A 25,461-nucleotide genomic window follows, 5' to 3' on the forward strand; every position below is an offset into this window, starting at 1 on the left:
TGGACATGAGCATTGACAGGTTTATCCATACCCTGAGCCTGTTTCTATCTTTGTGTAGTAGGGAAGGGCTACACAGAGGTGAGGTTCTGGGATACACTGGGGTGGTCATCTGCCTAGGGAGGTCAAGGTGCGATCCTAGTTGTAGAAAAAAAAGTAAGAACTACTGAGGGCTATTGCTGGGAGTTATAAAAGCAGCAGGTTTATTAAAAAAATAAAAACCATGAAGAGAAGACAGGAGAAAAAGGCTACCTAGACATGTGGATGTAGCCATGAGTCCTTAAACTTAGTTCACCAGCATTCAGCTACAGTATTCTCAGGTCCTGGAAAAAGGTTTTGACAGGAACAGCAACAGCAAAGAAGGCACAGAAAAAAGAGCGAAATTCCTCCAATTGCTCACATAAATAATGTCATATATCCACAATCCCTCAAGAGTTTAGCTGTATGCTAATTATATACATGGCCCACAGTCCCTCTTGTTTACAATCAGTAAAGCACAGCATTCCCAACCCAACACCTAGTAGCATCTAGAACTTGGGGCCCAGCCCAACCTACCTTTTCTTTTCCCTTCCTTCTTTTTTTTCACCCAACTGGGGCCTCACACATAAACATATTCTCCACTGTGGGCTGCCTTCTAAGTCAGAGAGAGAGAGAGAGAGAGAGAGAGAGAGAGAGAGATACCCAAGCACTGGAGCTGGTTACAGTGACACAGCACCTTGCATGTGGTGCCAGAGTTTGAACCTGCCAGCACTCACAGCAAATAGCACACCCTTCCTAGTGAGCTATCTCTCCTGCCATGGAGCAGCCTTTTTTGTCTAGTGATTGAAATAAAATGATCAAGTATTTGCTGAACATGTTCCATGTGTCCAGAACCCGAAATTACTTGCAAAGTTGCCTGTGGCATGAAAACAGAGGCAGGGGCAGGGAAGAGAAGGGGCAGATGCCAGTGAAGAGATATGGTGGAACCCAGTAGCTCAGACTTTTTGATCTCTAATAGCGCCTGGATTGTCTCCTATAGAGTCCTTTTCTGTGGTGTAAGTATGGTCTGCAGTGAAATCCACAAACAGACATTCCCTGCTTGATGGTAACCACGAAACTCAGCCCTTTGGATGACAAATATTGCTAGGTGATAAGAAGCACTAATGCATCAGGTGCTAAGCTGGTGCAAAAATGCTGCATCAGGAAAAATGTTTTCCCAGAAAGGTAATACTGACAATTTGATGGACAGGAACAGCTGGAGACCCCAACATCCATCCAGATTGGAAACAGGAAAAAGATAAAAACAGAAGTTGAATATTATGTACAAGGAATTAGTTTGGGTTGCATTTCTCAGATATCTGTTCTTACTGCTGAAGGTTTGGGAGGGTGGGGATTGTATTATCTGCAGTTATATGCAGGGTTCAGATTTTGAATTTTATGGCACAGTGGAAGCCTTGGTCACTGAAAAGCCCTTGGTACAATGACCATGTGTGTGTGTGTGTGTGTGTGTGTGTGTGTGTGTGCGCGCGCGTGCGTAGCAGCTGGGCTGGGCTGGGCTGGGCTGGGCTGGGCTGAGGTGGAGCCACCCAGTGACTTCAGTTACCATTTCAGAGGAGCACTGAAGGAGAAGTGGGTCTGAGGCAGAAAGAAACAACATGATGTCACCAACATCTCTTTCACTCAGGCCCATTCTGCTCCTGCCTGCTGGGTCTCTAGGGCTCTAAGCCAGATGTTAAGATAGTTGAGCAGCTGGCAGGACTCAGAGCTACACGGGTGGTACTGACTGCCTACTTGGCAAAGCAAAGGGGGATGAAGATTGAGTGTTTGGTCACCCAATTTGTTGGGGCAGTGACTGATTGTGTGTGGGCTGAGTTTGCTGGATCACATGACCAACCACTGCACCAGTAAACGTGCAACAGTCACTCTACAAACACACCTTGAATGAATCATTAATGAGGAACACAAACTGAGTAAGGTATCAGTGTATTAATAGAAATGCTGGGATAGATGTATTAATAGAAAACACTTTCCTGAGCCCGAGTGGTGGTGCACCCCACTGAGAGCACACATTACCATGAGCAAGGTTCAAATCCCTGCTCCCTATCTTCAAGGGGGAAGCTTTAGGAGTGGTGAAGCACTGCTGCAGGTATCTCTCTTTCTCTCTCTCCTTCTCTATCCCCCACTTCCTCCTCAATTTCTCTCTGACCTATGAAAATAAAAGAAAAAAACCTGATTGAGCACACATGTTACAGTGCACAAGGACCTGGGTTTGAGTCTCTGGTCCCCACCTGTAAGTGGAAAGCTTCACAAGTGGTTGATGCAAGGCTGCAGGTATCTCTCTGTCTCTTTCTCTCTCTATCTTTCTTTTCCCTTTTAATTTCTCTGTGTTTCTATTCAATAATAAGTAAGAAAGAAAGAAAGAAAGAAAGAAAGAGGGAAAGAAAGAAACAAAGAAAGAAAGGAAGGAAGGAAGGAAGGATGATTGAAAGAAAGTTGTAGGCACTGTGCCCCAGTGACAAGCCTAGTGAAAGGCATTAAAAAACAAAATAACTCTATTCCCCAGAAGGGGACTTTACACTGAATCAAAACCTGGTCTTTACTTATTATATAAAGTTGCTGAAAACTTGAGGTGCATCACATGCATAATTTCACTGCTCTTAAGCCTCTTTTTCCTGCAGACAGCTAGACTGAGACAGAGAGGGAGAACAGTGCTTCTGCCATATCACTCCCACAAACTTGGGTCTTGGGCATGACAAGACATACACCCTACCCAGGATGCTACTTCTCCAGCTCTTGACATGGTTCCCTGATTGTCTGGCACTAGTTATAGTTTGTGTGTCTGAGGTAAGCTTGCTGCTATGTCATCCTGACAAAGCTAATATTCTGCAATGGAAAAGCCTTGGGTGGAGTCAGAGATAGATACCTTCTTCCTTTCCTTTTTTTTTTTTTTCTTGGAAAACATATCAGATGGTGTTTCTCTCCAGTATTTTTTTTGGAGGGGGGAAGGATAGCAACCCCAATGAAACATATAACCTGATGTGCAAGGGGATTCACTGAATTCCTCAGTCAACTGGGAGGTAGGTAAAGAAAGCTCCAGGCGAGAAAGACAGACATGCATACTTGTGACCTTCTTCTGGGTGTTAGAAGAGCATTGATTGAGAACCTTTGACTGATTCAGGATTGCTGTCCTGGGAGAGAGTGGGCACAGGGTCAGGCTTAGAGTGTGCACACTTAGAAGCTAATTTACTAGGCCACTTGTCAAAGGTCCTCCATTTGTGCTCAGTGCTGTCCTCTCTAGAACAAAGTCTTCTCTGAAAGCAGGTTGGCCAGAATCTTCCTCCAGAAAGACAGGTAGAATTCTTCTGCCCAGGGCTGGCATTCAACCTTTCTTCATGGTGTGGTGACCAGATTGCCTATAGCCAGTGTCCATTCTGACTGTCTGTGCATGTTGTTTATTATATAAATAATACCTCTCGCCATCTCCATAATGGTGATTAAGAGAATCTCTAGCCAGTTCCACAGGCCTCTATTCTTATCTTTGCCCCTAACCAATGACTCTGAAGAAATGGTATAAAGTATCGTTTGGTGATGAAGCAAGTTTGGTATCTAGGTATCTTGTTATATAGTTAGATGTTTTCTTGGGTCTTGGTTTACGTGTTTCCTCTCTGGAGATGCTCTCAATAATCACCATATAAGCCCATAGCTCACTTGTTTAGGATTAATGATTGAAAGTTTCTAAAAGTATGGTTTAGTTGAATATGCATAACAAAAATCTACCCATCAAGTACATATTTTAAAATAAAAAGTTCATTGGCTCATTGGTCATAACCTTTTTTTGAGAGAAGAATGGAATTCTATCATTATTATTTTATTTTAATAAGAGAGATATAGACAGAAAGGTACACAGTATAAAGTTACAGAGTACTGCTCAACGCTAGCTTCTGGTGGTGCTAGGGACTGAAACTGGGACCTTGGAGCCTCAGGCATGAAAGCCTTTTGCATAATCGTTATGCTGTCTCTCCAGCCCAGAAAGGGACTCTCTATTATTGAGTATTGTAACAGTGGTACCTGTACCTTGGATGCAACAATTTTCTAGCACATATCTATTAAATGAATGAATGAACAGGTTATGAAATCCTTTTCATCTTCTATTAAAGAACTAAACAGACAGTTTTATTTTATTTATTTATTTTTCTATTATATTTATTTATTTATTGGATAGAAACACCCAGAAATCCAGAGGGAAGGGGGCAATAGAGAGGGACAGAGACAGAGAGACACCTGCAACACAGCTTCACCACTTGCAAAGCTTTCCCCTTACAGGTGGGGACCCCGGTCCTTGAGCATTGTAACATGTATGCTCAACCAGGTGTGCCACCACTCAGCCCCTGAAATCATTTTCATCTTGATGTTGAAATTAGTGTCTACACCACTAGAATTAGGTGAAATAGTTCTTACCACATTATATTCCAACTTTTCTTTTGACATCTCCATTTCTTCTCTTTTTCTTTTAAAAATATTTTATTTATTCCCTTTTGCTGCCCTTGTTTTATTGTTGTGGTTACTGTTGTTGCTATTAATGTTGTTGTGTTAGATAGGACAGAGAGAAATGGAGAGAGGTGGGGAAGACAGAGAAGGGGAGAGAAAGATAGACACCAGCAGACCTGCTTCACCGCTTGTGAGCTTGTGAAGCGACTCCCTTGCAGGTAGGGATCCAGGGACTTGAACCCATATCCTGATGCCTGTCCTTGTGCTTGCGCCACCTGCGCTTAACCTGCTGTGCTACTGCCTGACTCCCAACATCTTCATTTCTGACTAGACGATGAGCCCATCAAAGATAGGGTGGTATCTGATTATGCTCATTCTAGTTCCTGCAGGTGTTCATTAAGTAGGGGATCATAGAAATTAATATAGTTGTTATTATTATTATTATTACTGAAATCAGTTCTATTTAAGAGTGAAGGGTGTGCTGACCAGATGGGAACCAGTCCCACCCCCTGCACAGGCAAATAGGCACCATGTGGGACAGACCAGAATGCATTGCTGCCCTTATTAGTGTGCACTGTGGAATGAATACAAAATGACTGAGTTTCAGGAGCCATCACCGACAGGGTGTGCAAATGGTCCCCTTATACTGAGATTTGAAGCTGCTCCCTGGGAATTCCACCCACTGGGCTCAGTTCTGTTTGACTAGACACACAGAATGCGTCTAGACTTTCTTTCATGTGGCATTTAAATATTTAAATTCATTTACTGCTTCCCTTGGGCTGCATGTTCTCTGTGTCAATATAAACATTCCTGACATTGTCATCCATTCCTTATTTTGCCTGGCATTTGGTGCTGTGGCTTTTGGACTCTTTGCTGTGGATGGGCTTCTATTTGACAAACTCAGTTTCAGAACTGCCTACATGGCCCCAGTATGTGTGTCTCCATCCCACTGTAATTGGCCCCTTCATACCTGCCATCTTTTCTGTCTTCTCACACCTCAGGTTCCTTGGTCCCAATCTTTTAAAAATCTTTTTTCTTTTTTTTTTTCTTTTAATTTAATTTACTGGGTAGAGACAGAGAAATTGAGATGGGAGGGGGAGGTAGATAGGAAAGGAGAGAGATATTGAAGACCTGCTTCACCACTCATGAAGCCCCCCCCCCCATACCCCAACACACACACACACACACACACACCCCACACGGAAGACAGGGGCTTGAACCTGAGTCCTTATAACATGTGCACTCAAGCAGGCATACCACCTCCTGGTTCCAGTCCCACCTTTTTCCTGCCCACTCAAACTTGACAGAATCAGGAAGGAGTTGTGGCCACAGCAGAGGGAATTTAGAACATTCTGGATCCTTGTTCTGTAGCTTTGCAGCTTAACCTCACAAAGTCTTCATACTGGCCCCTCCCTCTCCTGGAGACCCAGTTCTCACCTCTGTGTCTTGTCTCAAGGCACCACTTCCCTTGGTCCTAGTTCTGACAACAGGCCCTCTCTCCTGGTTGGTTGGATTGAGCTTGTGTTGGTCATTGTTTTGTTCTTACTCCTCCATCTGTTTCTGACCTCAAGGATGTGGCCTAGGCCCATGAGACCTTGCAGGGAGTTGTCTCTTTCAGTTCGTTGTGTCAGATTTCTATCCTCTGTCTGCTTGGATCCTTATCATTATGTCTGGATTGGGGGTTCTGCCTGCTTACTTGGAGGCCTTCCTACACCTGCTGAATCATCCGGTTATATAGGGACACTCCCTGGCTATGGCATAGTTGCCCTTTTCCTATCTCATTGTGTTTTTGTGTTTTGTTTTCTTTCTTTTTATTTAATCTGATGCTGGGGAATGAGCTCACATGCTCATGCTACCATTCGAGGGTCTCCCCAGTCCAAGTTTTTATGAAAGAGAAAGATAGATATAAAGTTAGATAGAAATAGAGGTAGATAGAATATATATATATATATATATATATATATATATATATATATACATACATATAGAGAGAGAGAGACAGAGACAGAGAGAGAAAGAGAGAGAGACACACACAGAGAGAGGTGAGGGCTAGAGATAGAGATAAAAAGTGAAGAGACAGCAGAGCACTGCTCCACCACCCATGTATCTCCACAGATGTCATTCATTCCCATTCTTCTGGGACTTGAACCTGGGCCTCAAGCATAGCAAGGCATGTGCTTTACCAAGTGATCTATATCCAGACCATTTTCTTTCCTATTCACTTCTTTCCATCTATTCTTATTGTCTTTCTGTTTTCTCCATATTCTATTCTTTTTTTTTTCAATTTTTAACCTTTTTATTTTATTTATTTATTATTGGATAGAATCAGAGAGAAATTTGAGAGGATAGGGGAGCTAGTGTGGGGAAGAGACAGAAACATCTGCAGCCCTGCTTCAGCACTTGTGAAGATTTCTCCCTGCCAGTGGGGACCAGGGGCTTGAACTGGGGTCCTTGCACACTGTAATATGTGCACTTAAACAGGTGCATCACCACCTGGTCCCCTTCTTTTTCTTTTCTAGATTTAATTAACAGTCTTGAGGAAGACAGGGAGCTCTCAGTTATACTGTTGCTCTTTGTTTTCTTTCTTTTGACTTTTGCATTTACTAGCTTTCAGTACAGGGTAAAATTACTTATTTCTCTATACCATTTTAAAAGTTAATTAACTAATTAATTAATTTTTATTTGATAGGACAGAGAGAAATTTGAGAGAGGAAGGGGAGGTAGAGAGGGTGAGAGAGACACTTGCCACACTGCTTCACTATGAGAGAAGCTTCCATCCTGCAGGTGGGATTTGATCCTAGGTCCTTGTGCATAGTGACTTGTGTGCTCAACCAGGCACACCACCACCCAGTCTCTGCTCTTTGTTTTTATGTGAGAACAAAAGGGAAAATATCTCAAGGTCTCGAAATTCCTTGCAGCCAGGGGCTGAGCTTTCTGCCTACTCCCCACATATTCTCCTGCCCTGGGAAGTCGCCCATCTCTCTGCAAATTGACTATCACTTCAAAACATAACCAAGAGATAATAAAATCTTCTATTTTCTTCCCTTGGTGGAAATCACTCTGTATAAATAAATGTATAAATGTATAGCATTACTATCAGATTTCTGGCAATCCCTGAAGAAGAAACTGACCTTTTTCAAGTTAAGTCACATTATACCCTTGAGCTACATGCCCCATAAATTCTGGAATAAAACTCGAGGTCTCCAAAAGGTTAATACTCTCAACTGAAAAGGGATTTTTTTTCTTTTTCAGGAAAGGATGATGACATAGCTCAGCAGTCACTAACACCAGGTGAGTAGGTCTAGCTGCACTATGGGGGGTGGAGGGGAGGGGGAGTAAATAAAACAGCTTAGTCCTTTAAACTTCACACCGTGTCTCCTCGCTCTATTTCTCTGTGGCCATCTGAGAGTGCTAGGGAAACTTTTTTTTTTTTCATTCTAGGTCTTATCCTTTTATTCCTAAAAAGTGGTTGGAGGCTGAGTGGCCTCTAAAATTTTTTTTACAGTGCTTGCATCTGATAATTCAACACCAACACTAAGAAATAACAATTCTGCCAGGCTTATCATGCAAATAGATGCAGGATTTTCTGTGATTGTGACTTGTGTCCAGAATGACAACACCAGCACAAAGAGGCTCTTGCCCACATCCTGGAGTCTGGAAACTCTCCATGGCATCAGAATCTAACTCCGTGCAGTGGGTTAGAGCTCAGCAGACAAGATAGAGACAAGACAGTGCCACAGAATACATCACTTGGTTGCTTTTTTTTTTTTTTAATTGAAAAATGAGTGAATAGTGGAATGAGAGGTCAAAGCACTGCTGCACTGTTTATGATGTTCTATATGCTCCCCTCCCCCACAGTTTTCCTTATTGGGCAAAATACAATAGTTTGTACATGTGTAACATTTCCCAGTTTTCCACATAACAGTTCACCCCCCTCCGCTAGGTCCTCCTCTGCCATCATATTTTAGGACCTGAACCCTTCCCACTCACCCCAGAGTCTCTTACTTTGGTGCAATATACCAGCTCCAGTCAGAGTTCTCCTTAGTGTTTTGTTCTATTTGCTTTTAGGCAGTACTGGGGATCTTCGAACCCCAGGCTTAACTCATGCAAACCATGCTCTAGGCCTCTGAGCCACCTCCCTGGCCTCCCACTTAGCCACTCTTGAAGTATCATGTGTCAAATGTGTGTAATAAAAGTACCAGCTTTGAAGGGCATGGAGGAGGGATTAAAGGAAGTACTGTGTAAAAGTCTCACTTTGTCCTGGAGACAGAGTACATGGTCAGTGAATGTTTGTTGTCATGGCTTCTCATCTGTGATAGTGGGCTATGTAGATAATGGCATATATCATCTCTGGGGTCCCTTCCAGTCTAAACAACTGTGACTCATATGGATTTGTAGAAATAGAGCACCAAGTCACCTCCAGGATGAGGCTGAAGATCACATGAAAGTTCTAAGACCATTTTACCACACAGACATAAGGGAGCTTTTGGAAGTTAAGTATGTCTCTTGGAGGCATTCCTAGTCTGCTTCTTCAGTTTTGTTTTCTTCTGGGAGGTGGAAGAAGCCAGGGATGTATTTTGTGAGACCTCTTCTAGGAGGCAGAGTTAGATATACTGACCTCTTAGAAATGTATTGACTGATGAAAACAGTTCCTGAAGTGAATCTGAAATGATCACAATGGAAGAAGCAACATCACTATCTAGTCATTCATAGGGTGGAATGGCGTGTCCAGGGCTAGGTCTGAGCACAATCACAATCCAAATCTGGATCCAGAGTCCACAAGCTTAAAGCTCCTTGCTAGTTCTGCTTGAGGAAGACCAACTAAGACTTAGTGAAAGACTTGTTCTCCTGGGCGCCAGTGTCCTGCACTCTGGAAGTACTGGGACGTCATGATAGACCTTTGTGACTCTCCCACCTGCATGTACTTCTGACTGTGATGCTGACTAGTCTAGAACAGCTGGGCTAGCTCAGCTGATGGTCATGTGGGCATGAGGACTGCTGTAACTGGGCTTCGGAGATCTTGTAGGCAGCGGCAAAAGAAACAAGCAACTTGGGTAGTCCGGTAAGTGGTGCAGCAGAAGAGTACAGGTCTTACAAGCATGAGGTGCTGAGTTCAGAGATTAATAGCACCTATACCAAAGTGATGTTCTGGTTCTCCTTCCCTATCAGTAAGTAAATAAATCATTAAAAATTTTATTTATTTATTTATTAGATAGAGACAGAGAGAAACTGAGGAGGGAGGGGGGATAAAGAGGGAAAGACACAGAGAGTCACCTGCAGGCTTACTTCACCACTCATGAAAACTTCACCCTACAGGCGGGACCAGAGGCTTGAACCAGGTTCCTTGCGCACTGTAATGTGTGTGCTTACCCAGGTGTGCCAACACCTCAGCCCCAATAAATCTTTTTTTTTTTCTCAAGAAAGTTATGAGCAACTCTGAAACTTAATGTTTTGAAACTCAGTGTATAGTGACTATGATGGGGCTCTTGTATTTCCATGTGAACTTCGACCTGCAATCTATTATATCCAATGATTGGCTTTTAGGGTAATGTTCACAAAATTAAAGTGCTGACTGGTGGCACACTTGGTAGAGCGCACACATTAACACAGGCAAGGACCCAAGTTTAAGCCCCTGTCCCTACCTGCAGAGGAGATTTGTCAGGGGGGGAAGCAGTACTACATGTATCTCTCTCTCTTTCTAGCAAAAGAGAGAAGAAAAAAGGTGTCCAGGAGCAGTGGATTAGTCATGTGGGCACTGAGCTCCAGAGATAACCCTGGTGGCAATAAAAAAATTACATTAAAAGTAAAAGCAACTAAGAAAATGAACTCAAAGGAACTGCTCAGTAAAGTAGGCATATAACAGTGTGAAAGTAGCTGGGTTCATGTTCCCAGTTCCCATTTGCAGAGAGGATAGCTTCACGAATAATGAAGTAGTGTTGCATCCTCTCCCTCTCCCTCTCCCTCTCCCTCTCCCTCTCCCTCTCCCTCTCCCTCTCCCTCTCCCTCTCCCTCTCCCTCTCCCTCTCCCTCTCCCTCTCCCTCTCCCTCTCCCTCTCCCTCTCCCTCTCTCTCTCCCTCTCCCTCTCCCTCTCCCTCTCCTTCTCTCTCTCCCTCTCCCTCTCCCTCTCCTTCTCCCTCTCCGTCTCCCTCTCTCTGCCTCTAAGGTTGTCACTGGGGCTACATTACAAATCCACTGTTCCTGGTGGCCATTTTTAATTGATTTTATTGAATAGGACAGAGAGAAGTCGAGAGGGGAGGAGAAGATAGAGAGGAGGAGAGAAAGATAGACACCTGCTGGCCTGCTTCACCACTTGTGAAGTGACACCCCTGCAGGTGGGGAGCTGGGAATTGGAACTGGAATCCTTAAGCGGGTCCTTGGTGCTTTGTACTATGTGTGCTTATCCAGTGCATCACTGCCCAGCCCCCCATCTTTTTCCCTTTCCCTCTCAATTTCTTTGTCTCTATTTCAAAATAAATAAATAAATAAATAAAATATTTTAAAAAAGAAAATTGACCCAAGACATAGAAAAGTGTTGTGAGAAGGAATTCATATCAATTCAATGCATGTCCATCCACGTTTAATAGTAAATAGTAGGATCTGTCAGCCAAACTGAATGATCTGTTAACTACAGGTAAAAAGAAATTGGAACCAGTGTAAATCTGGAAGAACTACGGATAGTATGCTTGATTTGGGAAGTTGTATTTTTTAAAATCTTATCCCATTCAGCCCCTGCACTTCCTTCTTGACTGGCAGTGCCAACTTCTTTATACAAAGAGGGCAGAGTGTGGTTTCTTTCCGGGTTTATGATCTTCTGTTGGCTGTGGAGTTGTCATAATATATGTATCAGGCACAGGGTGGAGGCTGTTATTAGTAAGATCAAAGATAAGATGAAAGGCACACAGATAAGTAATACTAAAAAAAAAATCAAGTTTCATTTAGGTCCAAGTAAACTAGAAGTTGAGTTGTGAAATTAAGCCAAAATGAATCTTACTTGACCCTTGATTCCTATAAGGGACTTTTTCTATTACAGCCTCTAAGGTGCAGCTACAGTCTTCTGCTTAGTGTGACCTGTTTACAATGAGGTCATGTCCTGCCAGTCTCCTGTGACCAAGCAGGACTCCCTTGTTCTCTGCTCTGCCACCTCCAGTCTTGTGCCTGGCTCTGATTTGCTATGGCTCATGCAGATCCACTCCCAGTGTGGCTCCAGGCTCCTCTGTTCATGGCAGATGCCTTGTGGGTATCTGGGGCCCTGAGTGAGTCATCTGCCTGGGAGTGGGCCCTCAGCTGGCCTTGTGCTCTAGTACCCGTGTTCCGCTAGCGTCTGCAGCTGAAGCACTCCTGTTGGCTAGATCCCTGCCCGCTGGCATGCTTCTGCTCCTCCATCCAATGTGTTCCCTATGCTATTTGTCTATAGGCTCTTGGCCCTGCCTTATCTCTTTGTGAGTTGATATCTCTATAAAGCTGTTGCCTCCTCCCATCTCTCCTACCCCATCTCCCCCAGTTCTTCTCACAGAATGCTGACCTAGATTCACGGCTGGAGTCACTCTCCAGTGGACAGTAGCTTTACCTGTCTCAAAAGGGATTCGTAGACCTGATGATGAGACCATGTTTTTAGGCATTACTTTTCTATTCATCTATTTTCTCTGTAAAGTGTGCATTTAGCTATTTTGTCCACTAAGAAGAAAAAATTGGACTGCTTTCTTCTATTGAGTTTTTCATTCTCAATACAGAGCTTTTGCTTGAATATGCTTTGCAAAATTCTCTCCCACACTGTGCTTGCCTTTTCATTCTCACTAATATACTCAAATGAATAGATGCATTTAGTTTTAAAACCATTTAATCATGAATAATTCTTATTTTGTTATTTAATTAATTTATTTATTACCAGAGAACTGCTCAGTTTTGGCTTTTGGAAGTACTGAGGATTGAAGTTTGGACCTTTGGTGCCTTAGGTATGAACTAATGAATTATTTAATGAATAGTATTGTTTTTTCTTTTGTACTCTCTAAGAAATCTTTGTCTAGTCAAAGTTGATTTGTGACCATATTTTTTGTGTTTCTAATCATATCTTGTCTGTCTCTATATATTTACATATCTATATGCATATATCTCTATCTGTATTGGGTGAAGTCACATTGGAGTTCATCATTTTTTCACTGAAGGAGTAGCCATGATGAAATGTCACTACATATCTATAGGAACAGATTAAAAGTAAAAAGACTGGCCATACCAGTTGCTGATCAGGATTTGGGATCCAGACTATTTCTGGGACTGCAAAGTGGTCTAACTACTTTGGCAAAAAGCTTGATTGTTTCACAAAAAGTTAACCAGATACCATAATTATTTAGGGATTTACCTCCAAAGAACTGAGAGCATGTATCTGTCCAAGGACTTGCACATGAAAGTGTGCTGCTACTCACTTTGTAATAACCCTTAATGGAAACAACACCAGTGTCCACACATAGGAAAATGAATAAAGTGTGTCCTACCCACGCAGTGGAATATTCAAAAGCATTGATGTGGGTGAATCTCAAATAATTATGGTGAATGAAAAGAGCCATACAGTTATGATAGAAATTGGGGAGTCGGGCTGTAGCACAGTGGGTTAAGCGCAGGTGGCGCAAAGCACAAGGACTGGCATAAGGATCCCGGTTCGAACCCCGGCTCCCCACCTGCAGGGGAGTCGCTTCACAGGCGGTGAAGCAGGTCTGCAGGTGTCTATCTTTCTCTCCTCCTCTCTGTCTTCCCCTCCTCTCTCCATTTCTCTCTGTCCTAACCAACAACGACAACAACAATAAAACAAGGGCAACAAAAGGGAATAAATAAATAAAATAAAATATTAAAAAAAAAAGAAATTATAGAAAATACAAACTGATCAACCGTAATAGAAAGAACTGTAGTTGTGTGGATATGGGAGTGAGAGTGACACAAAGAGATTATGAAGGGACATGAGGATTTGTAAAAATTTGTAGGATTAGGGATATGTCCCATCATCTTGCTTACGGTGATAGTTTCACATAGCATCAAAAAGTGCCAGACTGTACACTTAAATTTGTGTATCCTACTAAAATTATTAAGTGGAAAGATGTTTGGAATAAATATTCAGCAATGTAAAGAAATAAGTGGATTCTATTTCAGGTTCTACTTGTATTTTCTTTTCTGATCTTGTTTTTCAACTTCTGCCTGAGAGTGAGATCATCCCATATTCATCCTTCTGTTTCTGACTTATTTCACTCAACATGATTTTTTCAAGGTCCATCCAAGATTGGCTGAAAACGGTGAAATGGAATTGGCATATTGCACCAAAGTAAAAGACTCTGGGGTGGGTGGGTGGGGAGAATACAGGTCCATGAAGGATGATAAATGACATAGTGGGGATTGTATTGTTAAATGGGAAACTGGGGAATGTTATGCATGTACAAACTATTGTATTTACTGTTGAATGTAAAACATTAATTCCCCAATAAAGAAATAAATTAAAAAAAAAGAAATAAGAGGATTCTAAGTCCCTAGTGAGGTAATGCCCAGGAAACTTCATAATTAGCTGTAATCTGCCAGAAAAACGTGCATTGCCATTATTATCTGCACCACAAAGACTAGGCAAGTTTCCTAGATGGGAGATAGACCACTTTCTGGGAAGATGCTAGACTCTAGCTTTCCTAACCCAGCCAACGGAAAATGCCAAACTGTGATTGTAACGTACATTACTGCACCAAGGCCTGGTTGTGTGCATTGATTCAGACCATCAGGGGATTTCTTTCACTACTTGACCCCATTTCAGCACCCTCAGCCCTATCATCCACTCCCATGACCCAGAGAATCTGTGTCTTAGATCCCAAGGGTTTCCTGTATATTTGATACAGGAGCTTTCAAGCCACTGCAGAGCAGAATTTATTGGGATACTTTCAGGAGATGCTGACACCTGAGAATTCTAGTTTGCTTTCTAGGTTTTCTTTCTTTCTTTTTAATATTTTGTTTACTTATTATTTACTGGATAGAGACTGAGAGAAATCTATCTATCAGATAAATAAAGATAAAAAACATTCAAAAAAGTGAAATCAAGAGAAAAGGGGGAGATAGAAAGGCAGGTCAGGATGGAAGGATTTAACTGCATTATTGCTTCACTACTCGCAAAGCTTCTCCTTGCAGGTAGACACCAAGGCCTTGAACCTGGACCCTTGTGCATGGTAACCTGTGTGTGGGCCACTTCCCAGCCCCTGCTTTTTCACTTTAAGAACTCTCTCAGTGATTCTGAAGTGTAGCTCGGGTGCAGAAACTCTGAGCTGGGACCCTCTATTTGCATCACCTTCTCCCAGGTATTCATCACATCACCAGTTCTTTTATTATTAATTTTCTGTTCAACTAGTGTCCCGAGCAGTCAGGAGACGTTGATTATGATGACAGGAATAGCTGACATTGCAGTAGTGCTCACTTGGATATTTTTCAGAGTCTCCAGGAGCATTTTCTCATGGTGTCTCATCAACAGCCCTAGAAATCGATGAGAGGACCCGATGATAACCTTCATTGCCTTTTCCCTGAACAACTCTACGTGCAATAAGTGGCTGTTAAGACTTTTTTAAAGACCATGAAAACTGTGAAGAAAGAGAAAAAAATTACACGGAGTCCAATCTCTCAGAGAAAATCAGAATTGACATTTGGCTTCTTTTAATTCAGATACACGATGATATACTTACTTAAAAAGAAACAACACAAGATTTAAGCTGCATCTTTGTTTTGTAACCTGTACTCTTCACTTACTACTTTGTAATAATTTACTACATGTTTTTAAATTTTTTAAGTTATTTTATTTTTTATTCATTTTTTAAATAGATAAAAACAGAGAGAAACTGAGAGGGAAGGGAGAGGTAGCGAATGAGAGAGAAAGAGACACCTGCAGCTCCGCTTTACTAATTACGAAATGGTCCCCCTGAAGGTGGGGACTAGGGGCTTGAACCTGGATCCTTATGCATTGTAACATGTGCACTCTACCAGATGCATGGCCACTCAACTCCATAATGTACCATATCTTTTAACATGCTTTGGGAGTAATAATTTCTTTTTTTTAATATTTATTATATTTGTTTATTCCCTTTTGTTGACCTTATTGTTTTATTGTTGTAGTTATTATTGCTATCTTTGTTGTTGGATAGAACAGAGAAAAATGGAGAGAGGAGGGGAAGACAGAGATGGGGAGAGAAAGATAGACACCTGCAGACTTGCTTCACCGCCTGTGAAGTGACTCCCCTGCAGGTGGGGAGCCTTGTACTTCGTGCCACATGCGCTTAACCTGCTTCGCTACCACCCGACTCCCGGGAGTAATAATTTTGAGGATTGTATTCTATTATGATGTGTGGAAAAAATCATAATGTATCTAAGATTGACAGCTTATTTTCCAAGTTCCCTATATGAAAGAAATAACTATGTGTTATCCTTATTTGTCACAAAAATTTTCCTGTACTTCTGGTGGGACTGTAAGTTTGTGTAACTACTCTGGAAAACATTGGGCAGAATCTTCCAATGTTAAATATATGTATGCTATGATTTACAACATCTCTGCCAGCATATAGCCTCAAAAAATGTTTTTATGTTTTCAACCAAAAAAGGTAGGAGAGTAGGGGCAGTGAAACATTTCACTGGAATGGTATGTTGCCTTGCTATGTATGCAACCCAGGTTTGAGCCCTGCCCCTATTGCATTGAAGGAAGCTTTGGTTCTTCCTTCTCTCTCTCTCCTCTCTCTCCTTTCTCTATCCCCATTTACAACAAGAAAAAAAAAAAAACCCTACAGGAGTGTTTACAGTGACTTTACTAGTTATCACTCAAATTGGAGACAACTCACATATCCATCAATAAAAAAAGGCATCAATTAATGGTAACATGTTCATTAGGTACATCAGTGATAACTAATAAATTATAAGACTTCCCAATAAAATGATGACTCCTACAGATATAATTCCAAGTGAGAAAATCAAATGAAAGAGAATCCATACAAATAGTTTACCTTGTTAAGAGCTAGGTTAGTCCCAACTCCTGGAGAAGGGGCAAAAAGAGACTCTTGGCTTGCCCCTTGGGCTGGTGGGTGAAGAAACTGGATTTGCTAACTTTATGAATAGTCATTGAACTATGGATTTTTAAAAAAGATTTCATTTATTTATTCATGAGACATGATACAAGAGAGAGAGAGAAAAAAAAACAGACATCACTCTGGTACATGTGCTTCCAGGGATTGAACTCAGGACCTCATGCTCAAGAGTACAATGCCTTATCCACTGCACCACCTCCCAGACCACTGAGCTATGAATTTATGACCTGTATTTCTTCCTATGTTTCTTGCTAGAGTAAACACTTAAGTAAAACTGCCATATATTTCACTATATCTTCATACATTGCAAGGCAACTCTTTTTACCTCCTTCTTTTGGCTGGCAGAAAATGTGACTTTGGAATGCTTGTGGTCTTGAGTTATGGCTTCCCCTAATTCATATACTCAAACCCTAGTTCCTAGTGCCTCAGAAGGTGACTCTGGAGGTAAGGCTTTGAAAGATATAACTAAGTTTCTCTTTAAAAGTGAGGTGTTGGGCCTGGGGGGTGGCTTTTCCAGTTGAGTACACACACTACCATGTGCAAGGACCCTGCTTCAAGACTTCATTCCCCACCTGCACGAGGGAAATTCCATGAACAGGGAAGCTGGTTTTAAGGTGTCTCTCTTTCACCCTTTCTACATCTCTCCTCCATTTCTCTCTGTCAAATAAACAAATACAATTGATTAATTTTTTTAAAATGCTTTTGTTAGGATGAGCACTAATCCAGTCTGACTGGTGGTCTTATAAGAATTGGGAGTTTGGACACAAAATCAGAGATAGCCACCCGAGGAGGACACAGTGAGAAGATGATGCCTATGAGTCAGGAAGAGAGACCTCAGGAGGAATGAAACCTGCTGGCACATTCTTTGATTTTTGACTCCAGTCTTTTGCAGAGTGAATACATTTCTGTAGTTTGGACTCCCAGCCTGTGATATTTGGCAGGACAGCCCTAGGAAACCAATATGAAAACTGAGGCCATTATTATTATTATTATTTTTAAATTATCACACATATAACAAGTGGTTGAGTAGGATTCCTAATTCTGACTCCATCACCTGACTTCACATTTCATAGCTTTTTCATCATCTGTGAGAGATTGCCCCCAATGAATCAACAACTGCTCTAAAGAGGATATTTTCCAAGATTGCCAAGAGGTCACCTGCTACAAGCAGGCCAGAACATCTTTTCTTCTCTCAGGCTGCCTTCTCAGGTGTTATGACCATTCAGTGTAGGAGACTTTCTGGAGGAAGATGATTTAAAAAAATTTTTTATATTTATTTTCCCTTTTGTTGCCCTTGTTTTTTTAATTGTTGTAGTTATTATTGTTGTTGTTATTGATGTCATCATTGTTAGATAAGACAGAGAGAAATGGAGAGAAGAAGGGAAGAGAGGAGGAGAGAAAGATAGACACCTGCAGACCTGCTTCACCACCTGTGAAGCAACTTCCCTGCAGGTGGGGAGCTGGGGGCTCAAACTGGGATCCTTATGCTGGTCCTTGTGCTTTGTGCCACATGAGCTTAACCCACTGAGCTACTGCCCGACTCCCAGTTATTTTTTTTAACCAGCGCAGGACTTTTTACTGGGCAGTATTGTGTAGTAATTAATTATTTCTGCTTATTAAAAGTTACCTTAGTCTTCAAAAGCATTCTGAGAAATGACTATGAGCAATAGCAATACTACCCTATTTCTCTTGTCTTCTGGGAGCAGAAACACTCTGTTTTCATATTTATTTGTTCTTGATTTTTATAATGTTCACATTTAAGGCATATCGTGTGAAGCTTTCTTCAGGATGTGAAATTGTGTTTCTGAATCTTAGAAAAGAGAAAATTAATGCTTATTTGATGTTTAATTCTAAATCCATCAGAATAAAAATGCGTGTTTGACCCACCTTCTGGAATTTTCCTGATTGACAAATGGAGAAAAGGGACGTGAATGGTTTTCTGGAGAATGAATTTGGGAAGTCACCCATCCTGTGAAGGTCTTAGTTTTTCCCACTTTGGAAGGTGTTTATGACTTTCTTTCAGGTTAGCAAATCTTAGTTGAAAACTTACTCTCCTTGCTGGATATCATATTACAAAGAGAAGAAAAGAGAGTACCTTCATCAAAAACTCATGAGCTTGGACTGGGCAGTGGTGCACCTGGTTGAGTACAGTGATAGAACGTGCAAGGACCTGGGTTCAAGCCTCCAGCCCTCACATGCAGAAGGAAAGCTTCAGGAGTGCTGAAGCAGTGCTGCAAGTGTCTCTCTTCCTCTTTCCCTCTCAATCTCTTCCCTTTCCTTTTGGTTTCTCTCCATCTCTATCCAATAAACAAACAAAGAAATAAACACATACCAAAAAATTCATGATTAGTTGTGTAGGAAAGTGGCTTGGAGTCTCTGCTCAGGGTTCCCTTGACTTCCTCTACTGAGAGTATTTTCACACAATGACACAGAAAAGGTGACTCAGGCAGGGGCTCCCTGAATTGAGAAAGCCCAGTTGAGAACCTCTCCAGAGTTCAGAGAACAGGACACGAAAGAAGCAATTGCACAGAAAGGGAAAACACACATTCAGAGAGGGCCCCTCTCAAGTACTGGTTCATCTGTGCGCATGTGGAGACTCCCTGAGTCTGGGGAAAACCGATGAGAGGAAGTGATGCCAGGTGCCCTCACAGGCCAGGGATAGCACCTTTCCACACCCACCAGAAGGGGAAAAGTCACCATCTGGGTCAGGAGCTAGCAATTCTTGCAAGAGTTGTTATCAGTAGTGGGCCAATTAGTTACCTGTGAACGGAGCTCTTTTTTAGTCTTAACAAACTTTGAATTTAAAATGATCCCCAAATATAGAAACTTTTCCCAATAAATACAACTGTGAACCAGAGTATAATTGAAGACTATTTACAGCAATACAGAAGTACTCAGTAATACTGTAAATGACACTATGTCTGGAGCTAAAACAAAATTTACCAGGCATGTGAAGAAATAATAAAGTACAAATTAAATGAAGATAAAAATTTGATCTACTGATGGGGCTGGGTAGTGGCGCACCTGGTTGAGCACACTTGTTACAGTGCGCAAGGACCCAGGTTTGAGTTCCTGGTCCCCACCTGCAGGGGGAAAGCTTCACAAGTGGTGAAGCAGTGCTGCAGGTGTCTCTGTCTTTCTTCCTCTCTATCCCCCCTTTCCCTCTTGATTTCTGGCTGTCTCTATCCAACAACTAAATAAAGATAATAAAAAAATTGATCTATTGAGACAAACACATTTAATTTAGAACTGACAAAGAGGTTTAAATTGGCAGGAAAGAACATTATAATAGTTACTAAGCTGTATTTTATACATTAAAAATGATGTCTAGAGTCATGGAACATAGGAAAAACATTTATCAAGGTTCACAAGAGGAACATTACAGTGTCTGAGATGGAAAAACATAAGATTGACTAGATTACACATTATAAAAGTAGTTAAAAGAAACTTTATTATTATTATTTTAAAATTTATTGCTGCCAGGGTTATCACTGGAGCTTGGTACTTGCATAAGGAACCCACCACTTCCAGGGGTCATTCTTTTCCCCTTCCTCCCTCCCTCCCTCCCTCCCTTCCTTTCTTCCTTTATATTTATTTTTATTTATAAACAGAGAGAGAGAGATAGAGAAAGAAGGAGAATATAGAGATGAGGAGAGAAAGAGAAACACCTGTAGCCCCGCTTCACCACTTATGAAGCTTCCCCCTACAGGTGGGGAGTGGGGTTTGAACTTGGGTCCTTAAACATGGGAACGTGTGCTCAACCAAATACTCCACTTACTCCACTGCCTGGCCCCCACAGAACCTTTTCTTTTCTTGTTTTTCTTTTTCTTTTTTTCCTTTCTTTTCTTTCTTTCTTTCTTTCCTTCTTTCTTTTTTAGAACTTCTATTAGTGACTGAATAGTGGTTTGGTTTACAAAATTACAAGACTACAGGATAGAGATTCATACTGCATCTATCATCATAATTCTGTGCCTTCAGGACATAGAGACTTAAACGAACCGAAGTTCCATATATAAGAGAAACGGGATGGTGTTGGCTGAAGGAGGTTAAAGGGCACTAATGATCTGTGGAATAACTTCTAGCTGCCTATTTGGACTATATTCGGAACCCATTTGAGATGGAAGAACATAGAAAATCACGTGAAGAAACAATTGTTCAAAGTTTTATACATTCGATGGAGAGTATAAATTCATAGTTCCAAAAAGTTCCATGAACCCCAACAATGAGATACCTGAAGAAAACTACGTCAAGTCACATCATTGTCAAATTGTTCAAAATTCATGATAAAGCTCTATTTAAGTAAGAATAAAAGCAATTAAGTATGACATTCATGGCATATAAAAATCAAAATTCATGACAGCAAGTTAAAGCCAACACAAGCAAAAGAAAAAAAAATAAAGAGCTTTGACTATTGAATCTGCTTCATTGGAACCAGTGAAGGAGAAATAAAAAAAACAAAAGGAAAATCAGTTAAATCAAAAGTTGGTTTTTTTGAGTTACTCAGTCAATCAAATGGATAAAACTAAAGTCAACTTGATTAGAAGAAGAAGAGGATACAGTAATTACAGTCAAGAATGAGAGGGCCCAGGAGATTGCTTCCCTGGTACATTTTACCTTGCAGAAGGGTCTAGGATCACACCTTTGACACAATATGGCAGTGCTGTCTACAGCACTGAGGGAAGCTCTGTGGAGTGGTGCTGTGGTGTCTCTCCTCCTCTCTCTGACTCTCCCTTTCTGTGAAATTAAAAGTTAAAGGAAAAAAAAAAACTTCCAAGAGTGGTAGAATTCTGGAGGCAGAAGAATCCAGTGGATAAAAAGGAACAAAAATTAAAAAGATAAATGAATGAGGAAGGTAGCATCACTAGAGATTTTACACACGTGTACTTATGCACATGCTCGTGCGTTTGTGCATGTGTGTGATGAACAACTTCTGCTAGTTAACTTGACAGTTTAATTAAAATAGAATGATCATTAAAAGGCAAAAGCTACCAAAATGCATGTAAGGAGAAACATATACCTATACAAATATTCAATTTAAACATTTTTCTCTCTCTTTTTTTTCCTATAGAGAGAACTCCAGATTTAGGTGATTTACTTAGAATATATATATATATTTTGCCAAACACAGAAAAAAAGCAGTTACCACAACTCTATACTCACTCTTACAGAATTCAAAATGAAAAGAAAATCATTCTGAATCACTGAATAATTGGTATTAAATAGCTATGACACAGAAGCTGGGCAGTGGAACACCTAGTTGAGTATTTGAGTTACCATGCACATGAACCCTGGGTTCAAGCCTCTGGTCCCACCTACACTGGGAAATCTTTATGAGCAGTGAAACTGTGTTGCAAGTGTCTTTCTCTCCCCCCCCTCTACCCCTTTTCTCTCAATTTCGGTCTCTTATTCAAATATATGTGTGTGTGTGTGTGTGTGTGTGTGTGTTATAATAGTGACACCACAGAATATATTGCAAGGAAAGAAAGATCCAGACCACTTCCAGTCATAAATACAGAAGCAAAATAATTTAAGTCAATTTTTGGCAAATTTAATGCAACAGCGTATAAAAATGGTAATACATGTTGATCAAGTGGGATTCCAGCTGGTTTACCATTCTAAAAGCCATCAATATAATATACCATATTAGTGAACTAAAAATGACAAAAACATATATAGTCTCATATCAATAACATTTGCTAAAACCCAGTGTCTATTCTTGAAAAACTTTCTTAGTAAACTGGGAGTAGAATGGAACTTTTTCCACCTGAAGATACAACATCAATTAAATATATAATGGTAACATTTTACAAAAATAACTTAATGTGAATAATTGACTTAAACCTATATAAAACATCTAGAAGAGGGGCCAAGTAGTAGCACATCTGGTTGAGTGCACATGCGACAATGCACAAGAACCCTGGTTCAAGCCCCAGGTCCTCACCTGCAGGGAAAAAGCTTCATAAGTGGTAAAGCAGTGCTGCATCTCTCTCTCTCTCTCTCTCTCTCTCTCTCTCTCTCTCTCTCCTCCCCTTTCAATTTCTCTGTGTCTTCCAATTAAAAATAAATAAATAAAAATTTTTAAATATCTAGATGAAAGCAAGGGTACTAAATTGGAACAGGGAGAAGAACCAAAGGAATCAACCAACTAAGGGCCTGCCTTCTTTGGAAAAAGAACATTTGGAAGTGGCAAGGGCAGGTCAGACAAGCACCATTTGCTATGCTGTCCCATTCACAGAGTCCCTGGAGATGTTCTGTTCTCTGTGCTTAACAACCCATGAAAACAATAGTGTGTTCCCAACAAGGCTGATCTGCCAATATAGGTAACATTTCAAGGAGGCCAATTATTGCTAATGGATCTGAGACAGAAGACAAGGAGCAGGAAATACTACGGCTTACAAGGGGACCTGTGCCTGTTGGGGGCGGGGTACAGACAACAACAATGCTGGTCTACTTGAGTTCATGTAAGGTCTTACATTTGCTTTTTTTTTTTAAACAAAGATTACTTACTTTATGACCCACAGAGAGAACTATAATATCATTTTGTCATATGTGATGCCAGTGATCAAGCTGGGGCCTCAGACATGCAAGTCCTGCACTCTACCACTGAGCCACTCTCTGGCTGTATGGCTTACACGTGGATGACAGTGACCTGAACACAGTGTGTATGTAAGAGGTGGAGGAAGATATCTGAGGAACATATTTTCCTCACACTGTACAGGTGATCCCTGACTTATGATGATCAGACTGATATCTATATCTATACATACATTCATACATATACACATACATACATATTTAATGTCACAGTGGTGCAAAAGCAATCTACATTTGGTAGGAGTAATATGTTGGAGTTTGGATTTTGATCTTTTCCTGGGCTAGTGACATACCATCCAAAACCCGCCTGTGATCCCGGGGAGTCACAATGAGGCCCAGCCCTCAGTCAGGGTAATTTACTCTTTAAACTGTTTCCATTTTCAGTTCAGTCTTCAATAAAGTATGGGAGAATTCCATACTGTATTCATTGCCAATACAGGGCTGTGTGAGATAATTTTGCTCAACTGTAGGCTCCTGTAAGTGTTCAGAGCTATTCTAGACAGGCTAGACTAAGCTATGATGTTCAGGTTAGGCGTATCAAATACATTGTCTACTTCTGACAACTCCAACTTGCAAATCACACTGTAAGTTGAGGAAGATTTACATTATGTGCCCAATCCTGACAGGCACTTGATATGTGTTATTTCATTTCATCCCTATAATGATCCTGGTAGTAGGTACTTTTCTCATGTTATATAGACTCATAGAAACTATGTAACTTGACTAGGTTCAGCAGCTGCAAAATACTAAAATTTGTCTGATCATTGTTTTTTTTTTCCTATTTTCTCCCCACATTTCCCATTGTGTGTTTTGTCTCTGTAAGAGCAAAAAAGGTTTTGCTAGATTTCAAAGAATATCATGGCTATCTAACACTTGAAAATTGTGTTCCCAGAAATCTTTTGTTCCTCTATGAAAAAGTGATACAAAAACCTTGCCAAATCTTGAGCACTTGAAAGTTTTGAAGCCAAAACATTAAAAAATGTTTACAGTTGGATTCATACATTTTATTTATTTATTTATTCATTGGATAGAGACAAAGAGAAGTTGAGAGGGAAGGAGGAGATGGAGAGGGAGAGAGAAAGTGAGACATCTACAGTACTGGTTCACCAGTTTTGAAACTTCTCTCCCTGTAAGTGGGGACCTGGGGCTTGACCCTAGATCCTTGTACATGGTGACATGTGTACTCTACCAGGTGTGCCACACCTTGCCCCTATGAATGTTTCTTAATAAAAAGTCTTAACTGATTCTTGAAACAAACAAACAAAAATGTTTGAACAAATATGGCACCAGTGATGCCAATAGAACTCAGCTTCACAAGGCTAGGAATTGATGATAAACCCAACAAGTCATGATCCCACAGAGGACTTTTGTGATTTTTCAGGACTCAATTTTAATCAAAGCCCATTGAGTAGATTTAGAAAATGGATAGAAGTTTAACATTGCTTGTTAAGACAATTCTGGAACACCAGAGAAAGAGCAGTGAGTCCATCCAGGGGTTGATTTTATGCAGGAGTTGAACTATCCCTGTAGTGATAATAGCAGGGACCCCTCCCTCCAAAAGAATATCTTTGGTGAAAACTTTCTTGTCCTACAACTTTCAAAGTGGTCACAGATAGACTAGTTGCTTTTACAGTAGAAGCTAATAGATGAATAAAAGCTTTTCCCCTCCATTGTTCAGGTTTCTTATTTTGTATGTACAGTGAAAGACTTCTAAAGAGCCCCCACTAGCTTTTAAAAACATTTTACCATTAAGTTTTCAAAAATGCACTAAAGCAGAGACTCTTCTCTTTCTGGATTCAGTGATTAGCAAGATTTGACCAGAGTATCTATAGTTATTTCTTCCTCACTGATGAATAGCTTTGCCCCTGCCTTCTTGAAAAATAATTTCCAGTGAAAAGTCATTTTAGTACTTTCATTAGGTCCCTAGATGGCTGATAAAGAAGCTTAACATTCTTAGTAGATATGTAAAGTTGTGTTCACTCTGGATCCAGCCTCTTTTTGCAGTTTTTTTTTTCTCCCAGTGTGCCCCAGCATGAATTCTCAGTTAGAGACAATTTCACCTGATCATAATCCCTGAATACATATTGAAAATCCTTGTCCTGAGTCTTCCTACCTGGTGTGTCTTCCCTCATATTAACCTGGCGAGGAAATATCCTCCCTACCAGCCAGACCCTAGTTCTCTGTTCCTCTAGCAGACGGTGTTTCCTAGGCTCCTTCTCTGTTATCTGTGGTGAAGTTGATTTGCACTACCTCAGGCCTGCTGTATGTTGGCATGCTGCATGTAAATACCAAGACAATTTTGCTATTCAAGTTAGAGCAGCG

General features: G+C 40.9%; 1 long non-coding RNA gene across 2 annotated transcripts in view; it reads left to right on the forward strand.

Annotated features, from left to right (window-relative positions):
- LOC132539293 (uncharacterized) overlaps nucleotides 1-25,461 on the forward strand; it is a 113,923-nt gene that overhangs the window by 10,721 nt on the left and 77,741 nt on the right. The window contains exons 2-3 of one of the 2 annotated variants that reach the window (XR_009550551.1): nucleotides 7,717-7,755; nucleotides 12,354-12,417. This is a non-coding gene — a long non-coding RNA (uncharacterized LOC132539293). The remainder of the gene's footprint in view (nucleotides 1-7,716; nucleotides 7,756-12,353; nucleotides 12,418-25,461) is intronic. The other variant, XR_009550550.1, reaches the window with a different exon arrangement.

This window comes from Erinaceus europaeus, chromosome 7 (assembly GCF_950295315.1).
Source record: "Erinaceus europaeus chromosome 7, mEriEur2.1, whole genome shotgun sequence".
Taxonomy (NCBI): Eukaryota; Metazoa; Chordata; class Mammalia; order Eulipotyphla; family Erinaceidae; genus Erinaceus; species Erinaceus europaeus.